The 17629-nt window shown below is 38.0% G+C and overlaps 1 protein-coding gene across 28 annotated transcripts in view; it reads left to right on the top strand.

Moving 5' to 3' along the window:
- MCTP1 (multiple C2 and transmembrane domain containing 1) overlaps window positions 1-17629 on the top strand; it is a 537709-nt gene that overhangs the window by 447189 nt on the left and 72891 nt on the right. The gene's annotated exons all lie outside the window — the stretch shown is intronic.

Genomic DNA, 17629 nt, shown 5'->3' with positions numbered 1-17629 from the left:
TTGATATACAAAAATTCTTCAAGAGGTGTTTTTTAATTACACTTTAAAAGAACATTCATTTGTACTGTCATGATACTCCTCCCACATAGCAATCTCAGTTGCCTAATCAATGGAGGCATTAAAAGACTAAAGAGTAGGGTAAATCAATGAAATCATTCTCTGATTCATGATGTGACTGTGACACAAATTGAGCCAAATTCTGCCTTGCTAAAATACTTTAGTAAATGCTGAAATGTTTTGTTAGCTTCCTTAAATGGCAAAGCCCTCAATTCTGCTTTTCCCCTTTAGAATCATACTATTATTTCTTGTTGGATCTGTTCCCATTAAACCCAGAGCACTTATTTATAGAAATAAAGCTGATGGAGAGAGAATTGTCTTTGTTGCTAGAAATGCCGGTGGTTGGACGACTTCGGATGGTCCACCAAATACAAGCCAGCAAAGAAACATTTGCTTATTTGACCTGAATTCCTGTAAACCAAATACATTTGTCCTTTTCTCAGCCAGCTGCAAATAAGTCCATGGTGTAATATTTGAATAAGTAGAGTATTGAACAAGTGAAATATTCCTAACAGAATCTAAAGAGGCTGGCCAAAGCGGGCTGAGAAGAGAGGACTCCATAAGCAAAGCACTTTGAATGTACAGTTAGATCTTCTCTGCTTCAGTACTTTATCATTCACGGAAAGTAGCATAGACCACAAGCCTCCTCTGTTTGCATCTCAGTACCAAAAAAGACCACATACTTGCTCTTAACAGAAGCAGCACTGAGTCATACAGCCTGTAAACACATCTAAAAATGGATGATCAGTTTTTTCTTCTTCCTGCTTATTTCAACAGCAATTTTCTCAATTTTTTTAGAAGGTCACCAGCTTGCAAAAATCTGAGAAGGACCATGAAAAGAACCAGACCTTTAGTTTCCCAACACAGTCACTAACGTTAAAAAAAAAAAAAGTAGAAACCAACAGCCAATCAGATGTCAGTAGAAAAGTTTATCCCCTATGACTGCCCTCAAAGCTGTTCATCAACTGCTTAGCTGTGCCAGATAATCAGTCACTGGACAGATTGGTGTCCCCAGACACCAGTGATCATCAATGATCGTCACCTTATCAGGCTCTGAACACTGACCAATAGATTTCTACAATTTTTCCACACTGCTCAAATGCCCCCCACCTCACCACCATGCTCTTATCCCCTCAGTCTCAGTAGATGACAAGGCCTGTACCCCGCAGATTTCTCTCAAACTCTAGCCCCTAAAGCTCTCTGAATTCACCCCCAATTTAAGGTTGCCAGATTTAGCCAGTAGATATACAGATACCCAGTTAAATTGAAATTTGAGATAAACAGAGATATTTATCCTAAAATAGTGATCATTATTTATCTGAAATTCCGATGTAACTAGATGTTCTGTGTTTATCTGGCAGCTTTATCCCAACTACACCTTGACTTCTTACCTCAAGACCTTTAGGAAGATGAGCCCTTCTGAGACAAACTTCTGATTTTCGGGCCGCTTTGGTCTTTCTCCAACATCTTCAAGCATGTTGTGGAAGATTCCCTCACAGGCAGGCCCCATTCAACCATACCTTCAGTTCTGTCTCCCCCGAATTCCAGCAGAATTGTTTGTTTGTATGTTTTTTTGTTTGTTTGTTTCCAAATGCAGAATGTTTATTGAACAAAGGGTGAGGGTACTGGGTGGAAGAGGGAGTTACAAACATGAACCAGGCAGTGCCCCTGCGCTTTTGTCATCTCTTTTACCCACAAAACAATGTTTCACCACTTGGGAGCACAGGAAACCAAGGTTTTGCTGCTTGCAAAGGCTCCCACGTTGAGGCTGGACCAGAACACGGTTCTAACTGGCTCCCAGACCGGGAGTCTGTTGTTCTCTCCTTGCATTCCACGGGCGCCCATTCAGCAGGCCCCCAGAGGGCAGCAACTTGGTCCCTGTAGCATAGTAAGAAGCAGGGGGAAGGAAGGAATGATGCCTTTCTCATCATGTAGATGGGTACCTGGGTTACCCAGGGGAAGCAGGTAACCTCTGCAAAGCCGGTAAATTTGTGTGAGACAAACATGGTGGCCCAGGGAGGAGCAGAGCAGGCCAGGTCTCGAACTTTGTGGAAGCACATGTGCTGCGCCAGGCTCAAGTTGTCCTGGAAGCCACACATGCTTCTGGGGGACGTGCGTGTAGCCAGCCACCCCTGGCACAGTTTGTGGTTTGATTACATGACAGGTGGCTGGAGCTCTTGAAGTGCTTGCCAAAGGAGCCACATGTGAAGGGCTTGAGGTCCAAGTGTGCTACATGGTGGCGCTGCAGCCACTGAAGCCGGGTCTCCCCAGCGCCTTATTCTGGGTCTGCCTCAGAGGCTCCTCCTCGAGCTGCACCAGGAACTTGGAGGGACCTTCTTGGAGTTGACCAGCAGGCAGCAGCTGGTCAAGGCCTTGTGCCCCAGGGGACAGGGAGGGGGTAGGTGGAGAAGGCAGGGGAGGAGAGGAAGGGGGGTGGGGAGGAGGAGGAGAAGGAGCAGCAGCATACTGTTCCTGTTGCTGCTTCCCACCTTGGGGAAAAAGGAAGCTTTGAGGGGTGGTGGATGCAGGAGACCAGGACTGAGCATGGCCAGGATAGCAGCTGCATTGGAAGCGGTGATGTCTGGAGCAGAGTGTATTTGTGGTTTCCCAAATAGTGATACATTCTCTCTATGCGTTCTACTCTTTCCTTAAAAATAATATATTCATGGCATTGGCATGTCATTTACAAAAATTGGATCACCTTACATGCACAGTTAGTACACCTACTTTTACATTTACTTTTTAAATATTTATTTTGAGAGAGAGGGAGAAAGAGAGAGTGAATGCATACAAACAAGGGAGGGGCAGACAGAGAGGAGGAAGAGAATCCTAAGCAGACTTGGCGTTTTCAACACAGAGCCCAAAGAAGGGCTCGAACCCATGAAGCCATGAGACCATGACCCAAGATCATGACCCCAGCCAAAATCAAGTTGGACGCTTAATGGACTGAACCACCCAGGTGCCCCAGTACATCTACTTTTTATATCAGCAGCATATCCAGAGGATCCTTTAAATCAGTGGAAAACCCCATGATTATTACTAGCTACATAATTTTCACCATATGAATAATTTTTTCTTAAACACTCCTTTTAGAAGTATTTCAAATATTTCTTCCATCTCAATTAATGCTGTAAATAAAATTCTAACCAAATCTTTGGTCAGGTCTCTGGTAATGCCCTTTAGGACTATCATCATAGGAGAATTTCTGGGTCAAAGTCTGTGTACATTTTAAGTATTTTGGTAGTTAATACTATTTTGCCACCCAGTAAGATTTTAATATTTCATGTATATGTTCCTGGGTAACCACCTCACATCTTTATCATTTTCTCTACAAAATCATCCCTGACTTTCTCACTCTCTCCCCCTACCACCAGCGTGCCCCTATCAAGTCATACCAAGAAGATAAGTGAACTGACCCCTCTGAGATCCCATACCTGTCTCACTATATTGTAATAGTCACCTCACTGTGGGTCTTTATCACCAGGTCGAAATTATTCTCATTGTATCTTACATTTTTGTATTGACGCCCAGAACAGAGCAAGATGTCTCAGACACAGAAGTGTAGCAGTTGCTCAAAAAATATTTGATGAATGTATAAATATTTTAGTCTAATCTTTCTTTCTGGGTCAAAAATTGTCTAATATTCTTTATTTTAAAAAATTTAATGTTTATTCACTTAAAAAAATTTTAGCATTTATATATTTTTGAGAAACAGAGAAAGCATGAATGGGGGACGAGCAGAGAGAGAGGGAGACACAGAATCTGAAGTAGGCTCCAGGCTCTGAGCTGTGAGCACAGAACCTAACGCCAGGCTTGAACCCATGAACTGTGAGATAATGACCTGAGTTGAAGTTGAACGCTTAACCAACTGAGCCGTCAAAGCACCCCCCTTTTTTTTTTTTTAATTGTTTCCAGGTTTTTTTTTTTTTTTAATATATGAAATTTACTGTCAAATTGGTTTCCATACAACACCCAGTGCTCATCCCAAAAGGTGCCCTCCTCAATACCCATCACCCACCCTGCCCTCCCTCCCACCCCCCATCAACCCTCAATTTGTTCTCAGTTTTTAACAGTCTCTTATGCTTTGGCTCTCTCCCACTCTAACCTCTTTTTTTTTTTTTTTTTCCTTCCCCTCCCCCATGGGTTTCTGTTATGTTTCTCAGGATCCACATAAGAGTGAAACCATATGGTATCTGTCTTTCTCTGTATGGCTTATTTCACTTAGCATCACACTCTCCAGTTCCATCCATGTTGCTACAAAAGGCCATATTTCATTTTTTCTCATTGCCACGTAGTATTCCATTGTGTATATAAACCACAATTTCTTTATCCATTCATCAGTTGATGGACATTTAGGCTCTTTCCATAATTTGGCTATTGTTGAGAGTGCCGCTATAAACATTGGGGTACAGGTGCCCCTATGCATCAGTACTCCTGTATCCCTTGGATAAATTCCTAGCAGTGCTATTGCTGGGTCATAGGGTAGGTCTATTTTTAATTTTCTGAAGAACCTCCACACTGCTTTCCAGAGCGGCTGCACCAATTTGCATTCCCACCAACAGCAAAGCACCCCTTTTAATGTTGATTTATCGTTGAGAGAGAGACAGACAGACAGACAGAATACAAGCAGGAGAGGGACAGAGAGAGAGGGAGACACAGAATCTGAAACAGGCTCCAGGCTCTGAGCTGTCAACACAGTACCCAACGCCAGGCTCAAACCCACAAACCGTGAGATGATGACCTTAGCCGAAGTCAGACGCTCAACTGACTGAGCCACCTAGGCACCCCAAAAATTGTCTAATTTTTATGCAGGACTATTTCCATTCAACAAAAGTTTATTAAACATCTACAGGCGTGTCACTAGCTGTTGTTCAAAGATGATTAAGAGAGGGTCCCTTCCCAGGACAGTTTGTGGTCTAATGAGGGAAACAAACAACTAAGTCAAGTACATGAATATAATAGATACAATAATAGGGGTGTGTATATGATTTGCAGGGTGTGCAACCAAAAGGGGTTTAGATCACCCCAGATGTATGTGCATGTGCTGCATATGTAAAGAAAAGGGGTCTGTTCATCTGTGACCACAGTTCTTATTCCACCCTTCAGTCTGTCCCTTTCACTAACTCCATGTTTGCCTTTAATACTTCTTCAGTATATTGGCTGTCTTTCTACTCTATTCTCAGACTGTAGCAAAACTTCAAATTGGAAAGATAAAATTATAGAACGGTAGAAGATGAGTGTTACCTGTACGTGACATCTCAGTTCATACAGAGAAAGATGTAAAGGAAAACATTTCTATTTTTAAAAGTCAATTTACTAAAGATTCTCCTCACTGGAAGGCATACTTGTTGGTTTGGATCTGTTAAGACTCAGAAGAAAGGTAGAATTAAAGTTAGTGATAGCTGCCATAGAGGATGCTTGTAGTTACTCTCGTATCTTGCCTGAATCCTTCCCACCTTGTTCAGATTCTCCAAAGACGCATGTGAGAGATAAAGAGGGGAGCTTCATTCTTCTAGAGGATTCTTCCCTGAAAGCTAGCTCCTGTTCCACCAAATGAATTGTCTTGGCAACCTTGAAATAAACCTGAGTATCTTGCCCCCATAAATAATTGATTTTCTCTTACTTGGGCCCCAAATCACCTCTGGTGTCTCAGAAACTCCTTGAAAAGCCAACTTTCTAAACTCCCTTCAAAGCCTCCCTTAGATCCAAAGAACTCATTACCTAGGTGGTTCTCCAAAGTGTCCAACCCAGGCATTTACCTGTATGTCAACCAAATGTTTTTATTACCTTTGTTCTTCCAAAAGGTCTTCCCCACAATTTTGTCATTTCTCTAATTGAAGAGAGAGCTGAAGGAAAGAAGAAAAAATGGATACTCATAGTTTGGGTCTCAGTTCCCAGGGTGGATATGTTATTCTCCCTCTCCCTCTTTTTAATGGTAGCCTGTTTGTTCTTTGTGAATGATTTTGCCATCTCCTTGTAGCTAGCCAAAACTCCTTGGAACATTATGGTGAGGGAGGTAGGATATACAGTCAACAGAAGCACTTTGTAGTGTAGCTGACTCATGACCCCTTGACTAGTTTGCATTGCTAGTCCTGATCATTATACCCTTTGTAGTGGGTGGTGTTGGCACAGGGTTTCCTATGATATTTGTGGAGATTTATTGCCCTGGTTCGGAAAGGTGACAAGAAAGTGCAAGACTTCAATTAACAAACTAAAAGTAGAAACCAAATGGTATGTCTTTATCTGCTTGTGGAAAATGTTGGTAAATCAGAACTATTATAGGGGTCCAATAATTCTGAGCATTTTATATTCATAATTTTTTTAGTGTTATATGATACACATTTATCAAGGGCATGCAGACTTAAAGCCTTTCCACCATCTTGTACATAGAACTATAATGGTACATGTAGGTAACCAAACTAAAATATCCCTTCAAGGGCATTTTCCGTCATCTGTTACTGAATTTATTTCATCATGTGAGAAAAAATAACTATCATACCATGCCATTTGTTTTTTTAAATAACCAAATATTTTGGTAGCATGCTTAAATGGAAGAAAGTCAGTTCATCTAAACGAATTTCCAACTGAGCGACACTCCCACAGGCAGCATCAAAAACATCTTAAAAATGAGTGTTGCCACTACTCATTTCCAGGTAGTTGAGGTTAAAAGACCAAATTTTGAAATTAGGAAGACCTGGATTTAGCTCAAGACCTTCCCCCTTGTTGGCTGTACAAATTTACTCATTCCCATGAGCTTCAGCTTCCTCATCAGCAAGAGGGATAATACCCACCTTGTTGAGGTCTTGTGAGGATTGAAAAGACAACCTACTGTCTTATACTGAGGACACAATAAATGACAACTAGGCACCTGACCATGTGGAAAACAGGACAAACCAGGGTGGCTATAATGAGGGTTTAAACATTGTATGTCACTTCTTCTCTTGAAGAGTTCCCTTGTAAATGCTCTTGAAGAGGATGGTTTTCTGTGACCATCAGTCTTGGTTTTAGGCTTATAGACAAAGACAGCACTGTCACAGAAAGACTTCCTGTGTCTATAACCCCCCTGCTATGTGTATGGAAGTCCCACAAATATAAAAACTGTACTTTGTATCAGAAAAAAAAAAGCAGATGAAGAAATTTGACCCATCCTCTACAGATGAAAGCTTCTTCGTAACTGATTTTACAGAAATACCATAAATAAATGCCGTTTTCCAGATCATATCAATAGATATTTGAAAGAAACATTTTTCTTGTTTATTGTAATACAAACCTCCACCATGCACAATGCATAAAGACCAGGGCCAGCAGCGCTGTGAGCAAGGAACAGGGCATTTTTCTGAAACCATCTTTGAGTCCAAACGCACAATACACCTTCCTAACAGCCTCTCTCTGGATGTCGACTAAGAGAAGGAGGAAGGTAAACCCACACTAGCGTACCAGGCCTGGGCACAGGGACTAATTTTAATAAATCAGAATAGAACATGAAAATGTCAACTTAATCAAGCATTTAAATTTTATTAATCAAGCCTAATTTTTATGAGTGCAAATAATCACTGAAGCTGGACAAATTTGTTCTCGATTGCATCAGAAACATAATTTTAATATTTAATGGACTGATGAATTTAAATGGAGAATTATCTTTATGAAACATGCTCTTCATAATTTGCCATTAAATGAGAAATAAAAAAAAAATCAACATAAATCTTACATAAAGGTTATTTAACTAAATGTTGGTACTATAAATATTATAAATGCATTATGCACTAATTTAGCAATCATACAGTACACTACATAAAGCAGACATGATAAGTGGACCAGGCAAGCTTTTCCTAGAATATAGAGCTCTTGTGTTATATTGTGGGAAGCTCATGATAAAACGGTTACGGAGGTTTTATGTGAGGTTTCGTGAACATTCTTTTCATTCAGGCTTTTATGCTACAATTCGCCATTCACCACAGACATTCTTTCCAGTTCAAATGTAGGTCTAAACCCACATGGGCTTTCTTTTGTGAGGTGATTATTCTTTACAAAAAGAGATAAAAAATATTTTTATCATTATTATTTATAGAAAAAGGATATAAAGAAAAAAACTAAAGTTTTCTGACTATGATTTTTTGACATTCAAAACGCAGTCTCTTTTCAAAGTTAGATTCTTCTCACATAATGTTCTCAGGCTTCAAAATATTCTAGGCACAAGAAGAACAAAAGAAAAAGAAAACCAAATTAGTGTCGGAATATTTTTCTCCACACATGTCCACCTATTCCCCTCACCCCTCCATTACCCCCAACAGACTGCTTAAAATAGGGAGTAGCGGTGAATTTCTGTAAAAAGTGAGTCAAACCTAATAGAGCAGTAAGGTCCAAAAGTTTGCGAACATTAATCTCCAAGGTAAATGATTGTTGTCGTTGTTTTCAAATTCTGTTGTTCGCAAAGTGTAGCGTTTTCCTGTTTTCCATGTGCTAAACCTTACATTTACCTGAAGAGGGACTTCTTGACTATTGCAGCTTTAATGCTCCCCAACATGTCTGCAGGGGTTAGAACAATGCACGTTTCTGAGAAGAATGTAGATGTGGTAAGTCTAACAGAGGTCACACGGCTCCCTCCTCTTGCTTGGCAGAAAATGTTTTAAATGGATAATGTGGACTCTTGATGAGATACTTAAAATAAAAATTCCTACGGTGGTTTTAGAGTTTGAAACATTTAAAATTGTACCCCCTCCCTTCCTTTTTTTTAAAACAAATTTGTGCTTCTGGAATGGAAATCTGGTTTTATAGAGAGAGGCTCGAGTGCATAATTTTCTTTTTTACTTGAGATCTGTTTACTTTGAATTCACAGAGAAATTTGCCTTTGAAAATACTAAATTTTATAAAATAGATTAGCGCTACGTCTAGTGATCTTTTAATTTCACTTCGCAAAGCATATTAAACAATTCAATTTGGGGGGCTTTTTATATACTTCTTTTCTAACCTGACAAAAAAAAAATAGTTTCAAAAAAGCATTGTTATTTAAAAAGCGCACTGTTGGTTAAGAGTTGACCTATTTTTCCCTGCTCAGTCAAATTAATATGCACCATCCTAAAGACACCAAGCTTAGAATTTTTCCTGCCAGCAAAAACACAATACATTGTGAAGCCTTTAGATGGAGACATAGTTCAAATAAACACTAGAATTCCTTTCACAGTGCTTTGTGTAAGTCTAAGAATGAACATTTAAGAATACTCAGAAGGAAATACGAAAAGAAATTCATTTAAGATGCTTATACTGATTATAGAATTTATATTATATTTAGTGTTTCATAATGGAAGAGGGTTCCTGCATATTAAGCTGACACTTAATAAAATAAAAGGTTACATATTCTTGACCAGTAAATTTACTGCCCTTGCACCTTACAGCAAAGCGTATTATACTGCAAATAAGAATGTTGTTGTTGATGATGCAGAGTACAGGCTATATGTAATCAGTGGCATGCATCAAAAGTCATCTGATAGCCACATTAAAGCCACATTTCCTATTAAGAATCAGACTAAATTACAACATGGCACTTCCCAGAATGAGCCAAGGAAATGCATTCTGCAAGAAGAAATAATTGTATTTGAGTGTCTCTGTGAAAATCAGGAAGTCTTTTAGCAGTAAGTAATAGTGCTTTTCTTTTTAGTCTGCCTTCTTTTGTATTGCAATATATTCAACCTCACTGGCAAGCCTATCACACTAATTATTATTACATCTAGTGGTTCAGTTATCTTGATGACTACTGTGGCTGAAATTCTCCAAGGTCAAATCTTTAATAGCGTGAATCAAACTAAGCAGCCATCATACATCCAGTTGCTTTTGAGATATACTAGATGAAACAGTGTATCCCAGACCTGTTTACGACTCTTCTTATTCTTGCAAACGTGGAGTAAATTACATGTGCAGCTTAATTGCGCCATTCATTTTGCAAAAGTTCCTTCTCAAAAATTTCGTGAGAAGCAGATGTGCTGTTGTGAAAATGACAGCCCAAGCACACCTATAATGATCTCATTGACCACAGAAGTCTTTAGCTTGACCCCTGGTACTTTTCAGTGATCTGAAATAATCTGACTGGTTATAGGCATCTTCTCAATCCATAGACTTTCTATAATTTCACATATTTACACATGTAATAAATTCATTGGCACACAAATGCATGCTCTGCTTGGTTTATGCACACACAAAATGGTATAAATGAACTCCAGACCATGTTGAAGAATACCATTCTCTCCAAATTCCTCTATATCTCTAGGGTGGAAATAGGCATTTAGTTTGTAATGTGTCCAAATATAAGCATCTGTACACATTTGGATGTTCTATGAATATGAAATTAAATATGAAACTTCTTTCTTTTGTGACAATTTTCTTTCTTTAATTTTTTAACATGCAGTTGCACATCTGGACAGCAGTGATTTCTTCTTTAATTTAAATGTGTTGCTTTTTTATAGACCGTGTTTGAGTAAAGCAATTTGAATTGTGCAACTATTCATTCTGAACATAGCAAAACATCTATTTAATTCAAAGATTATTCCCAAGGAAAAAAGTAAACAGATGAAAGAACCCAGTTTGTGTCAGCTTTGGCTTTTGAGAGTTTCTGGCCTTGTGGTACTCAATCCTTATCTTACAAGAGTGACATAGCCAGGATCCTTTTGGTTCCTTTTTCTTTAAAGAGTTATAAATAAGTGGAAGATTTCATTCCTGGGAAAATCATAATACAGAGTATTTCCAGAATTATTGATGGGCGTTTTAATCCCCTTTGGTCAGTTTTGTCTTAAAACATGCTCCCTAAACTGGCATTAAAAAGCAGTAATTGGGATTCACTGCTCCATGATGACTTTAACAATGAAGTTTACCCGAGTCCACTTTTTGTCATCCCTTCGCCACCTCAGTCATCCTTTTCCACATCCCTTGGTCCCTTCCCTTATATATCATTGTCTGGTGCAGTAACATTAAACATGTCATGTTTTTATTCAGATTACCAGCACCATTATTAACATTTTCAGCCAAATAAAATTTTTATTTCCTTGCAAATCATAAAGCATTTAAGTTGTGTTGAATTATAATTAAAAGTCATAATCTGAAAAGAGCTCCTATGCAACTATATAACATATAGATTCTACAGATGCAATCTTGCTCCATTTGAAAATGGATTTTTAAAAAGTGTAGCCACATATTATGTTTTATATGTTAATGACAAGTGTTCAGCAAATGTGGAATATGAAGGAAGAAATATTAGGCTTTTAAAAACAACATTATCTGCTTATTCTTCGGCTGTAATGTAGCTGGCATGCTGCATTTGGGGCTGTCTACGTGTGTTTTTAAAAATGTCATCTTTATTAGTATTACGTTCAAGGAATAGTACCAGGGAATCAGTTTCTTTCAAGACCTTCCTCCAGCGTGTGGCATATAAGTCTGTGACGAGCGACATTACAGAAGGTCATGTCACTTTTAACTGCTTGCATTACATCTTTCTGATTTCCCTAGTGCCCTTCCTTTGTTTGATTAATACTACTTGCTTTCAAGCAAGGTATCAGAAAGCATAATTTGGAAAGAGAATTCTAGAGCCGGTCTGAGATATCCCCCTTGAAGAAAAGGGAAAGGGGGGGTGGGGAACTTGGTAAAAATGTATCTTTTTTTTAACACATGTGGTTTTTTTTCTCAAGGAAATCCTGCATATGTGTTGTTATTAAATTATTGTTGACAAATGTTTAGGCAACTGGACTTAATATACTTGCAAACAAAACTATGTAGTCCTTATGGGGTTTTATTTGAAGAGGAAGGAGCTGGAGTTTGAGACGAAGCCTCCTTTATTTTGTTTTCCTTTTTTAAGTGTTCAACTCCACACTCTTTCAAAATGGTAGGTGTTGTTTGAGTTCTCTGGGAAAGGTTGCGGTTTTGTGCAGTCATTAAATGCACTTCAGTAATATATACAGTTTGTTTTAAAAAGCTCGGTCTGCAGTTTCAGTATTCATTGCATTTGGCCAGGGCTCACGTCTCCAAGCACAGCCCCACTTCTGAAACACTTTTGCCTTCATAGCCTTCCATTTTATTGGACCGTTAACACCTGAAAATTAGCAAAAGCATTATCATTTTTAATTGGGAATACTTATGCAAGCCTCTACCTGTGTCCCATTGTGTGTTTCTTAGTGTCTGTGAAACATGAATCGAAATTTTGTATGTCATTAAGAAGACTAAATATTTTGCCCAGGAAAAAAATACATAATTTAATTTTTAAAAATTACTGTTTAAAATATTCTTGATGCTATTTTTCTTTTCACTAATAGCTAACATTTCTGAACACTTACTTCGATACAGAAAGGGTGCTAAGTACTTTAAACACATTATTTCATTGGATCCTTAATCAACACTGTGGGATAGGTGCTATTATCTCCATTTTCGAAGCCACCTTAACTTCACCTGAGCAAAATGTAATAGTGGGATAATTCTGAAGCAGCTTAAAGGCATCCATAGGAAAGCATCAGTATTATAAATCCTCGTTTGTAGATGTTTATGATGTAACATTAAAAAGGCACTGGAGGAGGGGAAAAGCCCTCACTAGAGCGCTAAAACACAACACAAAGGCCTCTCACTAACACAACACTTTTCTGCCAAATGTAAAAGCAAATGGTTGTATTGGGTGGTTCTGGCTGCACATTTGTAGAGCAATTGTGCGTAGCCAATTACCCACTTGTGCAGGGTAAGAACAGTTTGGGTTTTGCAAATGAAGAGCCTGATTCTGAAGACCTCTTTGAGTTGTACTTGAACATAAGATCCACAGCTGATTTGGAAATTGTGTAAATTAAGCTATTGGCTTGTTTGTTTCAATAATACTTGGAAGTTTTGAAAATTAACTTGAAGGTAGTACAAATCTCCAAACATTAAAGGGTAAATACTTATGGTTTCTGTGTCCAGGCAAATATTTGAAGGCATTTTGAATATTTGCTTTTATTAATCTGTATCACTGATTAGGTGTAGGTCTTTCCAGACAAGTTAGTTCACTTCTGTGAGCTAGTTCAGTTCTTTTACATAAAAGCCTATTGAAAGACATCAAGAATATGGGCACCTGGGTAGCTTAGTCGATTAAGCGGCCAACTCTTGATTTCAGCTCAGATCATGATCTCAAGGTTCCTGAGATCAAGCCCCACGTCAGGCTTTGCACTGACAACACAGAGCCTGTTTCGGATTCTCCCTCTCTCCTTCTCTGTCCCTCTCCACCTCTCTCTGTCTCTCTGTTCTCTCTCCCTCTCTTACAATAAGTAAATCAATAAAAACTACAAAAGAAAACAAAAAAAAGAAATATTAAGAATTGTTGATGCAATCATTTATTCATTCTATCAACAAATATTTCTTGAACATTAGTATGCCCCTTGCAATCTGTTAGGCACAATATGACACCATTTTTCTTTCCTAGTACCTGCAGTATAATCATACATACTAAAGAGAGGCATATAATACATTTTTAATAATAACTAGTGAAAACACTGAGTTTATGCAAAGGAATAAAAGTATACTGTACTATTCATTTCTTTTGATAAATGACTTTGTGTGGGTAATTTAAGGAAAACATGACTTAACCACACCACATCATTCTGTTTTATACTTTCAAATGTATACAACTTTTACTGAAAAATAAAAATGGATAATAATGACCAACCTAAAAAATTACTTAATCTAAATCAAAACTTTTAAACTCGTTTTATTAGAGATACAAAATTGTAGTTATTTTAATAAAACTTATGAAAGTTAGGTGACTTCATCCCCTGCCCCAATAATTGAGCAAGGGGTGAGAACTGCCTCTATGCTATCCCACTGTCTGGATTTGAGTTCTATTTCAGCTACTTGCTGTGTTAGGTGAATTCTTTGGAAGAATGCAATGTACTGAAATACTGTCGCTATTTCTCCTATTTAAACCTCCATCAAAACTAGCCCAATTTGGAATTGCCTAGCTTATAGCACCTTGATTATACATTGTTACTGTTGCTGTCTATATACTTCTGAATACTTCAAAATTTCAGGAAATTAAAAGTCAACATGAAAGATTAGCTTATAGGCTCCATTTAAATTCTATTGGATTATAAACCTCTTGAAGGCTGACATGAGTATAGATGAAATTTCTGTGTTTTTCATCTTTATATTCCTGCATTACCTAGCACTGTGTTTCTTGGACAAGGAGCTTTATAATAAATGCTCATGGAGTTGCTGAGTATAGTTAGAAGTAATGTTAAGAGTCCTTTCTTGGTGAGGTTTAATTGCTTTATATGTCTTCAAAATAAGTGTAAATTCTCACCAGATATTGGAAACAGTACTTTGTACTATTATGGTTCTTTTGAAATGCTGAATGTCCAAATGAAAAACCACAAAATTCTACCATATAATAGAAGATTTAAAGCAGGCCATTAAATTAGGAACAATCTCAGAACACCTGGGTGGCTCAGTTGGTTGAGTGTCTAACTCTTGACTTCAGCTCAGGTCATGATCCTAGGGTCACGAGATCAAGCCCTGCATCATGCTCTATGCTGAGCATAGAGCCTGCATGGGACACATTCTCTATCCCCTTCTGCCCCTTTCACCTGCTTGGGCTCTCTCACTCTCTCTCTCTCTCTCTCTAAAATTAAAAAAGAAAAAAAAATTTAAATTAGGAACAAGCTCACAAGCTGTCAGATGCTTTAGGTTCTCTATTGGTTTATGAGAAATGGAAGTTTGTGTTTGGGCTATTATTTTAAATAAGTTAATGCTTTTAGAATATTTGAGAACAATTATTAGATCACTGAAAGTCCTGACATGTTATCTCAGTTTGTGTAGCTCTTTGCATAATACAGTCTTAGCTATTGAAGTTTTCACTCATAACATATTCCTGTCTGTATCATAAGCCACATGAAAGAAGCACTAGCTGTCTCCTCTATCTTTTAAAGTTGTGAGCTCTGGGAGAAAGATTTAAAAATATTTAATAACCATGATTCTATCAAGTTTATTCAGAAATCGAGATACAGACTGGATAAAAAAGAAAAGCACCACAAGAATGAGAAATTATATGAAATGGCATAAATGCAATCAGAAGTTAGCACTTACCTGAATGCCAACCCTCCCCAAAGTTTTTTAAAATTTTTGGTTTCCATGGAGAGAGAGAGAGAGAGAGAGAGAGAGAGAGAGAGAGAGTAGTGTGTGTAGGTACATAAAACCATAATAAAACACCTGACAGAGTGAAATCCCATTTGTAATACCACAGTTACACATTAATCAAGGAAAGGTCAAATTATTTGACAAATCCAAAATGAAGATTGCATTAAGTTGAAGTAAGGAAACTAGGAGTCATAAAAAATACATTCATTAAAAAAAATCTACCTATAGGGTTATATATACATATCCTATACATATCCCATACGTTTGATTATTGAATACATTTCTAATTTTCTTTCATTGTCCATTCTCATAATGTAATCCTTGTGTAAAATCAGAGAATTAAAATTAGAGTTTCTGGTAACCCACAAAATCAAAACTACAGAGAGATAGTCAAAAGTTGACATTTATACATAAGAATTAAAATGTGAGCTTTGATGACCCCAAAACCACAAACAACAGAAGAAAAAATAAACAAATGAGACTACCTCAAACTCAAAAGCTCTGCACAGTGGAACAAATGATTTAACACAATAAAAAGACCACCTACAGAGTGGGAGAAAACTTTTGCAAACAATATATCAGATAAGGGATTAATATCCAAAATATCTGAAGAACTCAGTCAACTCCCTAAACAACAACAACAACAACAACAACAAGCAAACGATCCAATTTAAAACTAGGCAGAAGAGGGACACCCAGGGTGGCTCAGTTGGTTAAGCGTCCAAATTCAACTCAGGTCATGATCTCATAGTTGGGGAGTTCGAGCCCCTCTACTGGCTCTGTGCTGACAGCTCAGAGCCTATGGCCTGCTTCAGATGCTGATCCTGTGTCTCCCTCTCTCTCTCTGCCCCTCCCCTGCTTGTGCTTTCTCTCACTTTCTCTCTCTCTCTCTCAATACTAAATCAATTTTTTTTTAATTTTTTTAATGTTTTTATTTATTTTTGAGACAGAGAGAGACAGAGCATGAGCAGGGGAGGGGCAGGAAGAGAGGGAGACACAGAATCCGAAACAGGCTCCAGGCTCTGAGCTGTCAGCACAGAGCCCGACGCGGGGCTCGAACTCACGGACCGTGAGGTCATGACCTGAGCTGAAGTCGACGCTTAACCAACCGAGCCACCCAGGCGCCCCTATACTAAATCAATATTTAATGAATGAATGAATGAATGAATGAATAAAAATAGGCAGAAGAACTAAATAGACACCTTTCCAAAGAGAACATCAAAATGACCAACAGACAGATGAAAAGATGCTTAACATCACTACTGTCAAGGAAATGCAAACCTAAACCACAATGCAATACCATCTCTATATCAAAGTCTCAATGAGTTAATGAACGTCTCTTAGAATGGCTGTCATCAGGAAGAGACGATAGGTCCTCTTGAGGATGTGGCGAATATAGAACTTTATACACTATTGGTAGGAATGTAAATTGGTTACAACACTATGGAAAACAATGTGGAAGTTCCTCAAAAAAATAAAAATAGATCTGCCATATGGTCCAACAATTATGCTTCTAAATATATACCCAAAGGAAATGAACACAGGATATCGAAAAATTATCTGTGCTAACATGTTTACTGCAGCATGATTCCCTATATGTTGCCAATATAGGGAAACAACCCAAATGCCCATCGACAGGTGAATGCGTGAAAAAGATGTGGCATGTATACGCAGAGGAATGTTATTCATTTATAAGACAAGAAGATAGCCTCCCTTTTGTGAGAACATGGCTGGACCTTGAGCACATTATAACCAAGATAAGTCAGAGGAAGAGTGGTACTATATGATAGCATTTATACATGGAATCTAAAAAAGTCAAACGTATCCAAAAAGATAGTAAAATGGTGGTTACCAGGGAATGGGTGGCAGGGATAGCAGTGATAGTGTTTAAGGGCACAAGCTTATGACAGGTATTAAGTAGGCCATCAAGATCTGATACACAGTATAATGAACATAGGCACTAATAGTGTACTATAATTATGTAATATAAATACTGCTACATTAGCAAACATATTACAACACATAAATGTGTCCAAGTAACACACAGCATACTTTAAACTTATGCAATGTTACACATCAAATGTATTCAATAAAAAAATTTTTAAAAAGTAAAATTTGAGCCATGGAAGATACTAGCTTTATGCCATAGACCACCAGCATAAATCGACAGACAGACAGTATACTTAAAGCTTGGTGAAAAGTGAATTCGAAATAGCAGAATTGGATTCTGCTTAGTTATCTAGCTCCAAAGTGCCTTATTAGTGCCTCATTAATACAGACAGTGGAGTAGGTAAAAAAGGAAAGTTCCTGATTTAAAGCATCTCTCAAATTAATGTTAGTTTACCTTATGCATAGTTCAAATTCTTTAAGTTGTCACGGAACATTTCACACAAATAGGGTTTCCCCGAGTGGGATCCACTTCCCTGGTTTCAATCAATTAAAG

The sequence above is a fragment of the Panthera uncia genome (genome assembly GCF_023721935.1).
Source record: "Panthera uncia isolate 11264 chromosome A1 unlocalized genomic scaffold, Puncia_PCG_1.0 HiC_scaffold_17, whole genome shotgun sequence".
NCBI classification, from domain to species: domain Eukaryota; kingdom Metazoa; phylum Chordata; class Mammalia; order Carnivora; family Felidae; genus Panthera; species Panthera uncia.
This window is presented reverse-complemented; position numbering and strand designations above follow the sequence as displayed.